The sequence below is a fragment of the Crinia signifera genome, unplaced genomic scaffold (genome assembly GCF_055691185.1).
Source record: "Crinia signifera unplaced genomic scaffold, ASM5569118v1 HAP2_SCAFFOLD_106, whole genome shotgun sequence".
NCBI classification, from domain to species: domain Eukaryota; kingdom Metazoa; phylum Chordata; class Amphibia; order Anura; family Myobatrachidae; genus Crinia; species Crinia signifera.
The window spans coordinates 509,410-529,065 of NW_028142000.1; the positions used below are offsets into that span (position 1 = coordinate 509,410).

The window sequence follows — 19,656 nt, forward strand, 5'->3', positions numbered from 1 at the left end:
ATATACCACCATACATCTCTATATACCACCATACACCCCCATAAACCCTCATATACCGCCATACATGCCATACACCTCTATATACCACCATACACCCCCATAAACCCTCATATACCGCCATATACGCCATACACCTTTATATACCACCATACACCCCATAAACCCTCATATACCACCATACACTTCTATATACCACGATATACCCTCATATACTGCCATACACCTCTATATACCACCATAGACCCCCATAAACCCTCAAATACCGCCATACATGCCATACACCTCTATATACCACCATAGACCCCCATATACCCTAATATACCCCCAAATACCGCCATACACCCCCATAAACCCTCATATACCGCCATACACCTCTATATACCACCATAGACCCGCAGATCTATACATCTGCCTTATTGCCACTTCTCCCCATACCTAGTGGTGTATCTGGCTGTGAGACCATGGCCGGTTATACACATTATTCTCCTCTTGCTGATAGACCACAGATGCTGTACATACACCGATGTGCACTATTGGCTTCTGGGGATCCCGCCCTGTCCAACAGATTTGTATTGGATAGAATTGTCTACTCATTGGCCAAATACACTGCACTTAGTGTAAGCGACCCTCCAGCTGCTGTGGAACTACACATCCCAGCATGCCCTGCCATAGTTTGCAGTTTAGGTGTCTCAGACTGTATGCCAGCTTCACCAACTCATCATGTTGCGAATCAGTTTCCATTGTTGAACAATATGACCAGGGCCGGCTCTAGGGCCATTCCAATGGATCATCACACCTGGGTGCAGTGCAGCCAGTGGTGTATTTATAATGGGTGCCTCTGACCAGCATTCTGTACAGCTCCCTCCTCATCTGTCAGTTCCCGGTGTGACTCCGTTGGATCTTACATGGCTGCAGCTACACATGTAGACCTAAGGGCTTCAAGACATTAAATAGGAGGCCCAGCCTGTGAGGTTGCCTCTAGTTACATACTGTAGGGGCAGATGTATTAAGATGGCTATAACGTTTTTAAAATAGCGGGTCCTGCTTCTCCTGCATAACGTGGAGAAGCAGGTACCCGTTATGGTGAAATGTATTGACCCCCCCAGCCAATAAGGAGAGCCGTTATGCCCAGCGTTAATGGCTCTACTTAGAAACATAGAAACATAGAATTTGACGACAGATCAGCACCATTTGGCCCATCTAGTCTGCCCCTTTTTTACCCTTCAGGTAATCTTAACCCTTTTTAATCCTTATTTCTTTGTAAGGATATTCATATGCCCATCCCAAGCATGTTTAAATTGTTCTACTGTCTTAGCCTCTACCACCTCTGATGGGAGGCTATTCCACTACCCTTTCTGTGAAGTAATTCTTTCTACCATTTCCCCTGAACCTACCTCCCTCCAGTTTCAGTGCATGTCCTCGTGTTATATTACTTCTTTTTCTTTGAAGAAAATTTCCCTCCTGTACTATGTTAAAACCCTTGAAATATTTGAAGATTTCTATCATGTCCCCCCTTTCCCTTCTCTGCTCCAAACTATACATGTTAAGATCTTTTAGTCTTTTAGGTAGGTTTTGTGATGTAGGCCATGCACCATTTTAGTTGCCCTTCTTTGTACACTCTCTAATGTATTTATATCCTTCTGAAGATATGGTCTCCAGAACTGGACACAGTATTCCAGATGAGGTCGTACCAATGACCTATAAAGTGGCATTATTTCGTCTTTTTTCTGCTACTGATTCCTCTCCCTATGCAACCAAGCATCTGACTAGCCTTCCTCATTGCTTTGCTACATTGCTTTCCTGCCTTTAAGTCACTTGAAATAGTGACTCCTAGATCTCTTTCCTCCTCAGTAGTTTCCATTATAGTACCCTTGATACTATATTGAGCCTTTTGATACAAAGGTCCGTCGTTTTTAGTATTGCACTTTTTATTTTTTTCCACCTCTCCTGCACTCCTTTCAAGTTCCTCCAATCCGCTAATGAATCGCTTAAACATCTCCCCATTTTTGCAAAGTCAGCCTTCCTAAAATCCAACACCTTAGTTTTTGTGTGACTGGAGTTGGACCCTGCCTTGATACTAAACCATACCAATTGATGATCACTGGATCCCAGGTTCTCACCCACATATATGTCCGATATCCTGTCACCATTTGTGAGTATTAAATCCTTATCAGCAGCCCCGGCGGCCAAGTGCATGTGTACTCGTGCTTTCCCCAGGGCCGGCTCTAATGGGCATGCGCAAAATCTCACTTTTATCATGAGATCTCCAGCGCAGCTTGGAGCCAGCAGCAGGGCTAGCGTTGTCCCCGCAGTGGGGGATAGGACAGCGCTAGCCCTGAGCTGGCGAAGCGACTGGGCCGCCTGGGCGTCTGTTAATACATTGCCCCGGCCGCTAATCACTGGGGGGGATTTCAGGGGACAGCCACGCTGAGCGTAACTCGGCGGGCTGTCACCAGCGCACATTAGGTGCGCTAGTAATACATTATGGAAAACGTAATTGCCCCCAGTTAACCAGCGTTCAGTGCATTTCTGCACTTTACTCTGGTTAGTACATCTGCCCCATAATGATCTACAGACCACTTGTGGATCTCTACAGTATGTCAGTTAGCAATGAATGCAGCACATATTAGGGTAGGTGTATGAAGCAGTGATAAGGAAGATAAGATAAGCCAGAGGAAAAGTTGCCCATGGCAACCAATCAGCTGCTCTGTATAATTTCATATTATGCAAATAAAAGATGTGACTTAAGTGCTGATTGGTTGCCATGGGCCACTTCTCCTCTGGCTCACTTCTCCTCCCTTATCACTGCTTCATACATCTTCCCCAGAATATGGTGTAAGTTAGTAATGACTACACCTGTGTACTGGCTAGCATACTTGCCTACCACAGCTGTTTCCTCTCTGGGAAAAGCCCGGAGATGAGACTCTCTGCAGCTTGTCTGGGGGGCAGATGCCGTGCCGTAAATGCCGTGATTCGCCGCTCTTCGAGGAGGGGGTGGCAATAAATTATGCGATTTGCGTCATTTTAGCCTCGCCCTCCGGGAGTGGGACCTGATTTTTGGGACCCTCCCAGACATTCCGAGATGGTACGTAAGTATGCTGGCTTGCTTTGAGGAAAAAATGCACTGCAAGGACCCTGAGGACTGACACTCAGGGGTGCTGCAGCAGCCTTTCTCCCCAGCTCAGGACATAGTACTAAGCAGCATGTGCTGAGCTGGGGAGAGAGGCAGTTGCAGTGACAGTTGGTTCTCTCTCAACCTGCAATGAAGGAGGAGGAGCAGGACTCTCCAACAGGCCCAGGTAGAAAGTACCCACTCCCCCCCCCCCCCCCCCCCCCCCCCCCACACACACACACACACCCTTCTGCGCCACTACTGACACTGAGAAGCACTGCACAGGAAAGGTAGTGACTGGTCTTAGTGTGATGTCGGATATGTGTAGGTATGCGCCAGCTGCGCATGCACCAGGGTTGTGTCACACACATCACACACACTCACGGACTGTTATTGTACAGAGTTTTATTGTACATTGGTTATCTATAGATAGATAGATAGATAGATAGATAGATAGATAGATAGATAGATAGATAGATAGATCTATCTATAACTATGTACAATATTTACAATATTTACAAATTTACATATATACAAATATACACAAAGGTATACACTCCATGTCACCACCGACCAGCAGCAGTACGGATATATATACAGTCTGATTAGGCAGTTCAGCATTAGGCAGTTTAGCATAAGCATCAATATAATGATGTTATAGGGTACAAATCCCTCCACTTCTGGTAGCCCGATGCCAGGCGCCAAGTTGCCAATACCCGGGCCAACAGTATCTCAGGCTCCTCCTCCTCCTCTATGGGGGTCAGGCTAGGTGTAAACCTGGGGAGCTTGCGCCTTCTGCTCTTTCTGGTGGTAAACCTATGGCGCTTGAGCCATCTGCTCCTTCTGCTGCTAAATGCCGGTGGTGTGGAAATTATCTTCCACTTCCATAACAAATATCTCTGATCCTCAGTTGGGAAATCGCCATCTCTGACACAGACATCAGCATTCTGGGATCTCACAGGTACAGCGCACTGCACATCAGCATCGTCATCACAACACTTGGTCAGACAACTGCCCATCTTCACGGATAACGTCTTCCTTCATCCAGTTTCCGTGAAGATATGAGCCTAGAGCCAAACAGCTCAGACCATGTGATCAGTAGTACATTGTGACATCATCACTCTGAGACAGCAGCACTCTGTGAAGCCTCAGAGTTTCTCACATTTGCATATGGCAAAATCCTTTAGATGTTTATGGAAAATAGCGTTTTGTGGTAGTTTTGATAATTAATTTGCAGGCTTGCACGGGGCGGGTTCTCTTTCTAGGCAGCAGCCAGTGGTGTAACGATAGAATGTGCAGGGGGTGCACTTGCTATGGGGCCCGCCCGCCCTGCCATTTAAGGGGGCCCGTGGCCGTGGGCACAGCAAGGAACCCCCTGCACCAAGTATTTTTTTTTCTCCACCACCGCGGTAGAGGCGGGTGTTAGCAGTACTCCTTGCTAAGAGAAGCACTGCCCTGTCTTTTGTGGCTCCCTTCCGTCCATGTCTCTCCGCCGGCGGGTCGGCAGCAGCAGCGCCGGAAGATACACAAAGTCACATCCACGGTGCTGGCTGCTTACAACTGCTCCGCCCACCTGCAAATAAGGGACAGGAGCATGGGGTCCTATGAAAAGCAGCGCCGGCAACTACAGCGCACCCCTAGCTGGGGGGAGGGGGGCTACTGTCTGCAATGGAGCCTCCTGGGGGAGTGGTGTTAGTGCCATGGAGCCTATTGGGGGGGGGGGGGATCAGGGAGTGGGGCTACTGCCATGGACCCTAATGGGGGGGGGGGGGGTACTGTCTGTCAGCCATGGAATTCTGCCCATGTGTTCCCCAGACATTGCAGCACTATATAGGGAGATCATATCATGCATGTACAGGGAGACATTGAATATATGTATGGATGTACGTATATACTGTATGTATGTATGTATGTATGTATGTATGTATGAGGGAGACAGTGAATGTATGTATGTATGTATGTATGTATGTATGAGGGAGGCAGTGTATGTATGTATGTATGTATGTATGTATGTATGTACTAGGTGATTCATCGCGCCCTACGGGCGCTCTTCACACCGTCATAAGGGGCTGCGCTTCCTTAATTTGTGAACATTTGTATATGAGAAAGATGGTTAGAATTGTATGAAAGATGGCCTGTATTGCAACTTGAGTTATAGGTGAAATGTGTTAAATAGAGAGCATATGATTTGGAAGGGCGTGTGTATTGTTTTGTTTAATTAAAAAGCGGTTACAGAGTAAGATGTACATTGATAGTGTGGATGGTACAGTGACATTTGTGGGTGTGGGGGGGGGGGCTGTGTGTGTGCAATAGTATAGTAGGGTGTTTTTGAGTCAGCGGCTCCCCACTGGCGGAGGTCACGACACAGGAAAACAGGAGGCTGGGTAGTGATGTGTGGACATAAGGGGGACTAAAGAGGAGGGTGGGAGATACTGTGCAGCATCTGCCAGTGGGTGAGGGTTCAGTGTGGCAGTACAGGAGTACAGGATGGTGGCCCTGAGTCAGTGTCTCTTCCTACTGTGTGGGAGTTAGGGTAAATGAGAGCAGGAGGCTGGGCTATGAGGCATGATAGGGGCATGTGGGCAAAACAGCGTCAGCGACTCCCCAGTGGTGGAAGTTACGGTTCAGGAGAGAAGGAAGCTGGGTAGTGATAGGGGTGTGTGAGAATACGGGGGACTAAAGAGGGGCTTAGGGGTGCCGTGAATTGTGGGAGGGGTGTGGGGGGTGCCGTGAATCAAGGGAGGGAGGGGGCGCAGGTGTCCGCGGATCGCGGGAGAGGGGGGGTCCGCAAAGCGTGGGAGGGGGCTTGAATTGCGGGAGGGGGGGTTGCGAATTGCGGGAGGGGTGTGTGTGCGGGGGGTGACGTGAATCGTGGGAGGGGGCGTGAATCGTGGGGGGGGGGTGCACGGGGGGTCCGTGAATTGCGGGAGGGGGGGCACGGGGCGCGATAAATCACCTAGTTGGTTATATATTCTTGTAGAAGGATAGTAGGATGTTGCTGTCATTCAGAATGCATTTACATAAACAGTAATAGTAGCAGTAAAAGATCTGACTTAAAACACCTACAGTAAAACAGAACAGGTGTTATATATTATACAAAGAATTGGTTGATGATGTGTAGGTTGACGTGCACATACAGTAGTTGTCACTGTAAAAAAATTGCTACAAGAAAAAATCAACACAGAAAGGTCAACACATGTAAATGTTGACATAAGTGTGGTACTTCATTGGTGTCCATGTCGACACATGAGAATGAATATGAAAACATTCAAAAAAGAAAAATAAATCTTCAAAAACTCATTTCAACCTTTTTCATTGTCGACCATAGCCGTGTCAGTGTTTTGGATGTGCCATTTAATCGTGGGGTTTGCCGTGAATGGGGGGGGGGGAGGGACACATTGCTCTGTTTCTGGACTTTCTTCTTAATTTATGGATTACCATCACCTGTGCTTAAACACCTTTCTTATCAATTACCCTGTTTAAAACAGGTGATGACAATCATAAATTAAGATGGAAGTCCACAAACAGAACATTCTGTCCCTCCTGGAGAGGGTCATGTTGGGAGGTATGGAGGTGTGGGGCGCTCACCTGGTGTGTCTGGTGAGTAGCTGTGTCTTTGCTGTGTAACATGGAGAGGCACTGTGGGCTTACTGGGCTGGTTCTCTGTCGTGTGAGTCAGTCATGGGAGTCAGAGGCTCCACCCAGCGTTACAGCTTCAGGCACACTTTGAGTGACAGATGTAGCCAAATATATAAGAGATGAGGGAGACAGTGTATGTATGTATGTATGTATGTATGTATGAGGGAGACAGTGTATGTATGTATGTATGTATGTATGTATGTATGTATGTATGAGGGAGACAGTGTATGTATGTATGTATGTATGTATGTATGTATGTATGAGGGAGACAGTGTATGTATGTATGTATGTATGTATGTATGTATGTATGAGGGAGACAGTGTATGTATGTATGTATGTATGTATGTATGAGGGAGACAGTGTATGTATGTATGTATGTATGTATGTATGAGGAAGACAGTGTATGTATGTATGTATGTATGTATGTATGTATGTATGAGGGAGACAGTGTATGTATGTATGTATGTATGTATGTATGTATGAGGGAGACAGTTTATTTATTTGGTACTTGTTTTCTAGCACGGGTCCCGTCGTGGTTAATCGCATACCTTAAGTTAAGGTAACTTAAGGTATGTGATTGATGCGACCAACGCAATATTAGGCTATTTTTAGCCTTAATTGCCGGCATGGATAAAATCTCGTTCATCGCGTCCATCCCATGCCATTATAATGGCATGCAATGCGACCGACGCGATCAACGCGATTTTACATACATGTATGGAACAATATGAAATGGCCCAATGGGCCCGATTTTTGGGTATTAAGTATGTGAAATGGCCCCACATTGTTAACGCCACCCCACTATTGACGCCAACCCGAAGAGTGGTGAGCGCAGCGAGGCCGCGAGGGGCGGTGGTACGTGTCCTCCGAACTTTTCATAACCCCACTATCCACGTCGGCGTGGAGTTGACATTATAAAGTGCCCGAAGCGTGGCGCGCTGCGCTCGCCACGATCGCGTCAATTGCATCGCATGCTATTTGGTTGCATGTGATGCGATCGACGCGATTTTTTAGGTCCCGATCAATGCAATTAAAATCGCTGGTGCCGTGCTAGGAAACAAGTACCATTTATTTATTAACAGTTTCTTATATAGTGCAGCATATTCCGTTCCGCTTTACAAAGGAGACAGGGATACAACAAACGGTATTTACAGACAGTCAAAATGTAGGAGGGCCCTGCTCGCAAGCTTACAATCTATAGGATGTAATATGTGTATGTATGTATATGAGGGAGACAGTGTACAGTATGAATGTATGTATGTACAGTATGTATGTATGTGGGAGACAGTGTATGTATGTACTTTGTATGTACTGTATGAATGTATGTATGTATGTATGTATGTATGAGGGAGACAGTGTATGTATGTATGTATGTATGAGGGATACAGTGTGTGTGTGTGTGTGTATGTATGTATGTATGTATGTATGTATGTATGTATGAGGGAGACAGTGTATGTATGTACTGTATGTATGTATGTATGAGGGAGACAGTGTGTGTATGTATGTATGTATGTATGTATGTATGTATGAGGGAGACAGTGTATGTATGTATGCAGGGCTGGTGCTGGGGTGTCCGGCGCCTTCCTTCAAACCATAAATTTTGCGCCCTTTCACATTGCCATTGCAACAAGCTGCAGTCCGATTGTGGGAGCATATGCCACATGCTATCCTATGGAGGATCTCAGGTGCATGTACATGTATGCATACACCATCTCAGTGCTGTGTCTGCAAAATGTTTCAGGCACTACACGAGAATCGCATACGTTATGGGCTAGATCGCATCGCACGGCATGCGATCCGAAAGCAGTACAAAAAGTATGTGCAGCACATACTCTTTGTACTGTGCATTGCGATGCCCGCAGAGGCGCACATCGCAGCGTGTATGGCCACCTTTAGGCACATAACCCAGCCCATTATTTAAAAAGTGTCTAAATGAATATAAAAAAACCTACAATTATTAAAAAAATTGTTATAAACATGTATAATAAAAGACTCACTGTTCTTTTGCTGTTTAACTCTTGCGCAGTCCCTCCTCTTCTATCTGCGTAGGCAGGACTCTGAGGACGCCATTACACCCCTCTCGTGACTGAGGGTGAAAGGAGGGGAGAGAAGGAGGAGATGGAAGAAGAGGGAGGCGGTGCTGCTGTCTGGTTGTCATTTGATTGACAGCTGACAGGGGCAGGGAGCAATGGGTAGGGGCGGATCCGGACATGACATGTCATCCAGGCATTCACAGGCAGCGCTACATGCCTCAGCGCAAGTGTCCGTGAGGAAGAGGGGGCAGGGGGCAGGGGGCAGGTCGCAGGAGGAGGACAGTGTGTGCGCAGTGCAGGGAGCTGCTCAGCCTCTCCATACTGCCGCCCGCTGTCAGACAGGCACTGTGGGCGGCGTGCAGGCTGTGTGCACTCGCGGTGCAGGGAGCAGCTGTTTATACTGCCACTCGCCCGCTGTCAGACAGGCGCTGCGGGCGGCGTGCTGGAGGCAGTGACAGTGAGGGCTGAAGCAGCTTTAGCAGAGCAGGGAGGGAGACAGCACCTTTTCAGCATGGCGCCTCCCTCTTTGCAGGAGCTGCTGAGTGGGTAGCGCCGGCCCTGTATGTATGTATGTATGAGGGATACAGCTTGTGTATGTATGTATGTATGAGGGAGACAGTGTATGTATGTACTTTGTATGTACTGTATGTATGTTTGTATGTATGTATGTATGTATGTATGTATGTATGAGAAAGACAGTGTATGTATGTATGTATGTATGTATGAGGGAGACAGTGTATGTATGTACTTTGTATGTACTGTATGTATGTGTGTATGTATGTATGTATGTATGTATGTATGAGGGAGACAGTGTACAGTATGTATGTATGAGGGATACAGTGTGTGTATGTATGTATGTATGTATGTATGTATGTGGGAGACAGTGTATGTATGTACTTTGTATGTACTGTATGTATGTATGTATGTATGTATGAGGGATAAAGTGTGTGTGTGTGTGTGTGTGTGTGTGTATGTATGAGGGAGACAGTGTATGTATGTATGGATGCATGTATGTATGTATGTACAGTATGTATGTTTGTATGTATGTATGAGTGAGACAGTGTATGTATGTATGTATATATGTATGTACTGTATGTATGTATGTATGTATGTATGTATGTATGAGGGAGACAGTGTATGTATGTATGTATGTATGTATGTATGTATGTATGTATGTATGAGTGAGACAGTGTATGTATATATGTATGTATGTATGTATGCATGCATGTATGTATTTATGTATGTATGAGGGAGGCAGTGAATGAATGTTTGTACAGTATTTATGAGGGAGTCAGTGGATTTATGTATGTATGTATGTATGAGGAAGGCAGTATAAGTATGTAATTGGGCAGTACGGATGGTGTAATGGTTAGCATTACTGCCTCACAGCACTGAGGTCATGGGTTTGATTCTCACCATGGCTCTAACTGTGCAGAGTTTGTATATTCTCCCCGTACTTGCGTGGTTTCCTCCAAGTACTCCGGTTTCCTCCCACAATCCAAAAATATACTGGCAGGTTAATTGGCTCCCAACAAAATTAACCCTAGAATGTCTGTGTGTGCGTGTGCATGTGGTAGGGAATATAGATTGTAAGCTCCACTGGGGCAGGGACTGATGTGAACTATTCTCTGTAAAACGTTATGGAATATGTGTGCGCTATATAAGAAACTGTTAATAAATAATAATAATAATGTGAGACCCCATTCCCACCCATCTGTCCGTCTGTTTGCATGTCTGTCCATCTATGTCTCCATATCGTGCTCTGTTGCACCGTCTATGCCTGCCCCCTGACTGACTCTCTCTCATGACTCTTTGTGTCTCCCCAACTCTCCCATCTCTCTCTCCCTCCCCGACGCTGCCCATCTCTCTCTCCCTCCCCGACGCTGCCCATCGCTCTCCCCCTCCCCGATGCTGCCCATCTCTCTCTCCCTCCCCGACGCTGCCCATCTCTCTCTCCCCGAAGCTGCCCATCTCTCTCTCCCTCCGTGACACTGCCCATCTCTCTCTCCCTCCCTGACGCTGCCCATCTCTCTCTCCCTCCCTGACGCTGCCCATCTCCCTCTCCCTCCCTGATGCTGCCCATCTCTCTCTCCCTCCCCGACGCTGCCCATCTCTCTCTCCCTCCCCGACGCTGCCCATCTCTCTCTCCCTCCCTGACGCTGCCCATCTCTCTCTCCCTCCCTGACGCTGCCCATCTCTCTCTCCCTCCTTGAATCGTACTGTCTGTGTCACTGACATCCTCTCTCTCTCTCCTTCTCTCTTGCTCCCCTCTTTTTCTTTCTCCCTCTGTTATACACTCTCTCTCTCACTCGTCGCATCCCTCCGTCTCTCTCTGACACCCTGTCTCTCTCCTTGATGTCCTCTATCTGTCTCATCCCTTTCTCACACCACCCCACCTCTCTCTTAAGGCCCCCATACACTATGCGATTTTGGTCCGATTTCATCCGATTTCGGCACTTTGTGCCGATAATCGGATGAAATCGGCCCAAAATCGTATGTGTGTGATATCTGATCCGATCCGATGCGCGGTCCCGTGCGCATCGGACCGGATCAGGGAGGTCGGACGGTCTGTACATACGATCACGTCCGACCTCCCTGTATGCAAATGCCTGCCACCTGACAGGCATATGCATGCAGACACCGGGCGGGCAGCGGCGGCGGCCAGCGGTGGTGGGGGCGGGCGGCGGGTGCGGTGAGCGCTGCTGACCTGGCCGGGCAGTGTACTTACTTACACAATCACATAGCAGCAGCGGGGACGGGCAGCGCAGTGGCGGCTATTATATTTTTAAAATACTTGTCAAATGACCGGCCGCTCTCTGATTGGCTGAGAGCTCTCCGGCCAATCAGAGAGCGGCCGGTCATTTGACAAGTATTTTAAAAATCTAATAGCCGCCACTACGCTGCCCGTCCCCGCTGCTGCTATGTGTAAGTAAGTACACTGCCCGGCCAGGTCAGCAGCGCTCACCGCACCCGCCGCCCGCCCCCACCACCGCTGGCCGCCCACCACCACCGCTGGCCGCCCACCACCGCTGGCCGCCCCCAACACCGCTGGCCGCCCCCACCACCGCATCCGCCGCCGCTGCCCGCCCCCACTACTGCCGCTGCCCGCCCCCACTACTCCTCACCGCCCTGCAGCTCCCCGGGTTTTTTTTTTTAACATGGGATAAATCGCATGCGATTTATCCCATGTAAAAAATGGCACATCAAGTGCCAAATTGTATGTGAGCCTCCCGGGGAGCTGCCGGGCGGCTCGCAGGTAAATTGGGTCCGACTTGTCCCTAGGACAAGTCGGCCTAATGTATGGGGGCCTTTACTCTCCCTCTTTTTCCATGAAATCCTCTATCACTTTCTGACCCCCCCAGAGGCATTGTAATGAGGGGGAAGGGGATTTAGCTATGGGGCCCTGAATGCTCTAGTTACGCCCCTGGCAGCTGCAATCTACTCACAGTCATCTGAAACTTCTCATATTAGTGATCCATGCTGAATTAGGCCCTACAGTATGTCCTATACAGCAATGACCCGCAAACTATGCCCCACACAGTATTGCCCCACACAGTATTGCCCACACAGTATTGCCCCACACAGTACTGCCCACACAGTATTGCCCCACACAATAATGCCCCACACAATAATGCCCCACACAGTATTGCCCACACAATAATGCCCCACACAGTATTGCCCCACATAATAATGTCCCACACAGTATTGCCCACGCAATAATGCCCCACACAGTATTGCTCACACAGTATTGCCCACACAGTATTGCCCACACAATGATGCTCCACACAGTATTGCCCCACATAATAATGCCCCACACAGTACTGCCCCACACAGTATTGCCCACACAATAATGCCCCACACAGTATTGCCCACACAATAATGCCCACACAGTATTGCCCACACAATAATGCCCCACACAGTACTGCCCCACACAGTATTGCCCACACAATAATGCCCCACACAGTATTGCCCACACAATAATGCCCACACAGTATTGCCCACACAGTATTGCCCACACAGTACTGCCCTGCACATTAAGCCCCTCACAATTATGCCCTGCACATTGGGGGTATTAAGACCTCAGCATTGTGCACGTGCATATGGATCACTGTACGCCTGCCTGTAGCCAAACAGCGACAAAAATGAGCATTTCTTTTCATCGCTATTTGACTGGCAGGAAGCCGATGTTTGGGGGGTGTCACCCAGCCACTATCTGGGAGTGTCAGGGGAACCACTGGCCTGCCGAAACATTTTAGGGAGGGTCCTGTGACATCAGCTCCGGCCTCAATCAGTCTGTCTCTGTCGCACAGTAGGATCTGGGTTTCGCACAGACTGAAAACCCAGCTATTCGCTGATTGATGTGATTTTCACAAGCCATTTTCAGGGCAGGATTTCCCTCTGACTGGGTGGTGACTAAGGGGCCCATTTATTATTGATCGCATTTACAATGCAATCTGGGCTGAATATTACCGCCCAGGATCGCATTGTAAACACATCACAGGGATGTATCATCCCTGAGGGCGCAGGGACAGGGCTCCGAAAAGAGTCCGTCCCTGCGATGTCCGGAGCCGGGTGCCAGGGGGTCTGCGCTTGCGCGGTTAGCGCTGACCCCCCGCCAAACGCACTGCAGCCCAGGCAGTGCAATCCCATAGCCATAGGCTACAATGGGCTATTGCCATCTCAGCTCCGCTCCAGAACAGCCTCTTTGTATCACAGCCGCCGAGTAGGTCCTGGGCTACGCAGGGGCAAACGCAGGATTCTCATGGGGGGGTTTCCGTATGGGATAAGGTCAGAATCCTGGTGGTCAGGATGTCGGTGTTCAGTGTATGCCAGCATCCCTACTGCCTTCATATAACCGGCCATCAGGATGCCATCAACGGAATCCTGACAGCCTGCATCCCGATTAGTAAGTATGTGGGGACTGCTAGCTTGCGCCCAGGGAATGGAGGTTAGGGATAGGCACTAGTGAGGGGACATAGGGATAGGCTGCGGAGCAGGGAGAAGGGGGTAGGTTTAGGCTGCAGGGTTATGCACTTAAGGGGAGGAATAGGGTCAGGCTGCATGGGGGGGTAGGATTAGGTTGCTAAAAGGGAGAGTTAGGAGGGCAGGCGAGCAGTGGCGTAGCTAGGGTGGAGCAGGCGGAGCACTTGCTCCGGGCGCTGTAATATAACTTGGCGCCGGAGCCGTGCACTCTGCTGCCGGCTCCCCCGCCCTGCTCCCACAATTCGCCCGCTCGCCATTCCCCGCTGTGCCGGCTGGAGACGGAGTCCCGGACACATGAACTCATACATGATCTGACCAGGGACTCCATTTTTTAAAATGGGCGGGTCCCCTGGGACACGCCCCACGCTGATTGGTCGGGCACTGGCAGGATCGACATGGATTCCTGGGCGGCAGCTTCGCGGGAACGTGGCGGCGCAGGAGTCACCGGCTGGGAGGGGGAGTCAGGAGCGGCAGATGGGGAGGACAGCAGCATTGTCTGGTCAGTGGGCAGAACCACCCCCACCCCGGTGCCTATTCATTGCCGCACGCTGCCCCGGGCTTTGAGCTTGTAGCACCGCGCTAGTTGCAGGGCGGCGGGTGGGAAGCTGATGTTGAAAAGACTGGCCAGACGTTGGTTGGCTGAATTCTCTCAGCTAATCAGTGTCCTTTCAAAATCAGCAGCGCCTCCCGCTGCCGGGCAAAATAGCGCTACAGCTACAGGATTCCAGCCGTCGGCTTCCGGCAGCGGCTGGGAGACAGGCATGCACCCTGGCAGTGTACGTGTGTATGACATGTGAGAGCTGGGCACCTTTAGTGGCAGAGGCTGGGAGTCTCCATGGTGGCTACCATCATCTCCCTGCTGACAGCTCTGTGTCACATTACACTGTTTGTGTAATGGTGACGAGTGTGGTGGCAGTAGAGTGACCCCAGGTAGGCAGGGCCATGGACCGAGGGCTGCAGCTGGGAGCAGAGTGACAGGAGGGCAGCTATCAGTGAGAAGCAGGGCAGGGACACAACACAGAGGTCCGACCGCTGCTGGTGGCTTAGCCTGCTGTCCCCGCCCCCTCTTATAGATCTTAGGTTGGGGCCGGCTGATGTGCATTGTGCACTGCAGGAACATGTATAGGTCTCGGTAAGCGGCTGCGGCTGATGCCTGCCTGGTGCTTCCTGCCCGACACCTGGCAAATAAGCTTCCAGTCGCAGCAGATCCCTGGGGCAGTGCCGTCTTGGCCATTGGGGTAGGCCCCTAGAATCCTTGGGGCCCTTAGGCAACTGCCCATTGTGTAAAGACGGCACTGGTGTGCGTAATCCTGGCACAGTAGGTCAAGGTGCCTCTGTGCACAAGTGGCACTATTGTGTGGGACTCAGAAAAACACAATTATGACCCCATTTTTTGGACGTGAGGGGTCCCAGGGACCCACTATTTTTTGGCAATTATGTGTCAAATGTGTAATGGGCATTACGGTTTGTTATATAGTATGTAATGGGCATTACGGTGTGTTATATAGTATGTAATGGGCATTACGGTGTGTTATATAGTATGTAATGGGCATTACGGTTTGTCATATAGTATGTAATGGGCATTACGATTTGTTATATAGTATGTAATGGGCATTACGATTTGTTATATAGTATGGAATGGTCATCATGTGTGGCTTTATGTGTAATTGGCATTATGGCATGTGGCTTTATGTGTAATTGGCATTATGCCATGTGGCTTTATGTGTAATGGCTATTACAAAGTTCACAAAAATGTGCAATGGGCATTACTGTATAATGTTAGGCCACACACCCTTTATCACCGCGCAAGAGCCCCGCATACTAAAAATTGGGGGGGGGGGGGGGGGGGCCTTGCTCCGGGCACCGTGGCGCCTAGCTACACCACTGCAGGCGAGAAAGGGCTAGGCTGCCGAAAGAGCCCCTGTCGGGATTTACAGTATGGGGATGCCTGGCTCGGTCAGGTGACCGCTGGTATCCTGAGCGCAGGGATCCTGTAAGTATCCCTTCCATACATATACACACACACACATATATTCAGCAAAATCAGAACTCCAAGGGGAACTTAATCATGAAATCACAGCATGTCCCCTACTGTAGTTTGTAAATATTCATACAACTGTACAAACATATACACAGTATACTTACAAACAGACATACACAAAGGAGACACACACACAAACACACAGTCAGTGGTTTAAATATATAAATACATACTACAGGTGCACACACACATCCATCCATACAGCAAAAACATACATACATACATACATTCATACATACAGATGGGGCAGGATACATCCTGGCTGGCGGATCGCAGGAACGTCCCCGCTGGCGATCCGCCAGCAGCCTCGCCATCCATCAGACTGAGACGCGCGTGCGGGGCGACGGAAACCCTGTCCGTCTCCGCCTCAGGGAGATGGACAGGGTTAGGGGGGGTTAGGGGGGGTGCGGGCAGGTGGCGGGGACCCGGGTTACCGCCGACAAGCCGGCGGGGACCCGGGGGAGCGGATGGAAGCGCCGTCGGAAGGGGACGCGTGCGCCTCTCGTGCGCGCGCGTCCCCTTCTCGCCATCGACATGGCGCTGGCGGGGGATGGCGGCTGGCGTCGCCAGCGCCATTCCCTGCCAGGATGGGTCTAGCTCCATCTGTACATACAGCAAAAACGCACAACATACTTAAACCTCCCAACAAATGCAATAAACATACCCGCACACAGCAGCATACAGGCAAGTACACACAGCCGCCCATAAAAATGCAGCCATGATTATTTACTAAACAGTGTAAACTTACCCAGCAGGTCATTGTCCGTGCTCCTCTACCACCCGCCGCCATTGCCGCCACCCCCGACCTGCATATCAGCCACTGTCTCCAGGAGTCCGGCTGCACCACTGCGCTATTGCCACCACCCCTGACCTGCATGCCATCAGTCACTGCCTCCGGGAGTCCGGCCAGCCTGGCTGCACCACCGCACCATTGCCGCCACCCCTGACCTGCATGCAGTCAGTCACTGCCTACGGGAGTCCGGCCAGCCCGGCTGCAGCACCGTTTAGCACTAAGTCCTATGGGAACAGTAATGCCTGGCAGTGATAGGGGCTTGCATGCGGCAGCAGCTCCCTCAGGCCGGGGGATGGGGCAGGGGCAACGGCCGCTTAAATATCCGTGGCACTTGAGCCACGTAAAATATATCAAATGCACAGATAGATCGGGGGGAGGGGTTTCCAGGTACTCGGAAACCCCCCCTGCATGCGCGCCTGGTGCTACACACACAGTGGGAGCCATAATTTCATGGGGAGCCGCATGTGAATAGATTTGCCGCTATTCGCAGTCCTATACTAAGCAATTCCCAGGCTTGTACGGGGCGGGATTTTACATAGTAACATAGTTTGTGCACGTGAAAAAAGACATTCGTCCATCAAGTTCAACCTATAACTGATCTCCTGTGGTGTAAATGACCCAGATGAGGTTACCGTCTATTCATTATAACTCCGGATCACCCACAGAGGCTGTCCAATCTGTGCCCACTATAGGACATTATATTAATGATTGTACCCCTGTATACTATTTTCTAATAAAATAGTTTTTCCAATTTTTAAACATATTAACTGAATTCTCCTATCACATCCTTCTCTGGCAGAGTACCACTGTTTTTTTTTACTTTTCCCATCATGTACTGGGTCCACGTATACCTGGTGGGCGAATATAAATCTGTTGCGAGCGAAGTGGGCCCGTGAGAGTCAGTGGCGTAGCTTTGTTTGGGGCGCCCCCACCTGCCGTTAATGGGGGGGGGGGCGCCCCCCTCCCCGCCCGTCCGGCCGCCTGTGCCCCCTCCAGTGCCCCCTCCCCCCATTGCCGCATGCTTACCTGTACGAGCGTCCCGGCTCCCCTCCTGGCTTCAATTAATTCTATGCAGACGGACCACGATAAAATGGCCGCCCCCATACCGCAGACAGTTTCAGAGAACAGTCTGCTTTATGGGGCGGCCATTTTATCGTAGTCCGTCTCCATAGCATTGATTGAAGCCAGGAGGGGAGCCGGGACATGCGGACAGGTAAGCCTGTGGGGGATGGGGGGCGGGGGGATTACTATAGCACCGCAGCCCCCCCGGCGCCCCCATATGCACAGCGCCCCCCCCCCGTGCGACCGCGGGGGCTGCGGTGCTATAGTTACGCCACTGGTGAGAGTACAATCCAGTCAAAAAAAGAATATAACCTACACCTACGTAACTTACAAATGAAATAAAAAACACTGTGAAGGCATCTAACAACTTCCGCCCTCATCTAACATCACATCCTAGACAAAAAATGGTAACCAGAACCGTACACTGTATCCTACATGAGGCCATAACAATGATTTATACAGTGGCATGATTACACTGTTTTCCCTAGCCCCTATGTGCCCTTTATGCATGCTAATACCTTATTTGGCCTTGCTTCTGCTCCTTGACATTGGGCAGTGCTGCTAAAGCCCCATACACACTAGAAGATCCCTGCTGACCGCGGGGGGTCTGCAAACACACTTGCCGATGCTGCACTGGAGAAGGCCAATGCCAGGGGGCGGAGTGACGGTCATGAGCAGATGTGTATAATAACTAAGAGGGAGCAGGTGTGAGGCATTACTAATGGGGGCAGGTGTGAGGCATTACTAATGGGGGCAGGTGTGTGGAATTACTAATGGGGGCAGGTGTGAGGCATTACTAATGGGGGCTGGTGTGTGGAAATATGAGGGACATGGAATAATGTGAATTTTTACTACTTTGGTGTAAAATTTCACTCATTCCGTGTGGCATAATGTGACTTTTGGCTCAGTCTGTATGGCATAATATGTAAGAGGCAAGTATAAGGGGCCTACTATTGTGTTGCATGTTGTGTAAAAGGGTATATGGTGTGCTACAATACATTCGAAGACATACCGCCTTTTTAGTGACCACACACCCTATTTCTAGAGTGCGGCCCTCAAATATCTGCTGGAAGTATTAAGTGGACCCCCAGCTGAAATAATTGCCCACCCCTGATCTAGATGTACATCATCAGCCTGGGACACCTGCTGGAAGACAATTAATTGGTGGACTAGACAGTAGCAGCCTCACCTAAACAGAGATCCTATGCCACACTGTAACATATTCTCATCTCAATATTACCTAAAACAAAGACTGACGCATGAGAAGACCATAGATTATGTAGCAAAACAGTCAGAGAGGTACAGCATTCTAATGGATGTAATTGTATAATGTGTATTAGTGGCTACTGGGATACAAGATTAATACAGTGCTATTACATGATCAAGGGCGTAACTACCATAGGTGCAAGGGATGCAGCTGCTATGGGGCCCAGAGCTGAAGGGGGCCCATCTTTACTGTCTGATATCCCTTTCAGACATAAAAATCCCAAAAACCCAGGTATTTCCCGGATACAAAAACCCGGGTAGAACTAGGCAGCAAGGTGCTGACCCCCTTTCACACAGGAGCAAAAACCCGGGTATTTCCCGTGTCGACCCCTTTCACACAGAAGCTGGATTTTTCCTGCAAAACTCTGTGTGTCATAAGAAAAGGACAGTTTTAAATGCACACAGAGATGAGGTCATCAAAAGTGGGTGGTGACTGCTCACTGCATTGCATTAACCATGGCATGACACAAGGATATGTTGTAAACAAGTTTTATTGTTTTTATATACTGGAAGGTACATGTCACCTCACATGGCTGTCAGTATATTTGCAATGTTTGAGTACACTGTGGCATCTTTGAATGCTTTTAGACCAAAACGCCGGGTCGCACCCGGCTTTTTGGACCCTGGTTGAAGCCGGGTGCGACCCGGCGTTTATGGGCATTTACACCGGACGCAGTGGCGTAACTAGAAATTTTGCCCCCCCAGCCAAAAAAAATCTGGTGCCCCC

At 49.6% G+C, this 19,656-nt stretch overlaps 1 protein-coding gene and 1 long non-coding RNA gene across 4 annotated transcripts in view; one reads left to right on the plus strand and one right to left on the minus strand.

The window, feature by feature from the left end:
* The window catches only part of LOC146052141 (uncharacterized), a 136,406-nt gene that overhangs the window by 87,772 nt on the left and 28,978 nt on the right, over positions 1 to 19,656 (plus strand). The window lies entirely within an intron of this gene.
* The window catches only part of LOC146052140 (prefoldin subunit 4-like), a 49,061-nt gene that overhangs the window by 27,110 nt on the left and 2,295 nt on the right, over positions 1 to 19,656 (minus strand). The gene's annotated exons all lie outside the window — the stretch shown is intronic.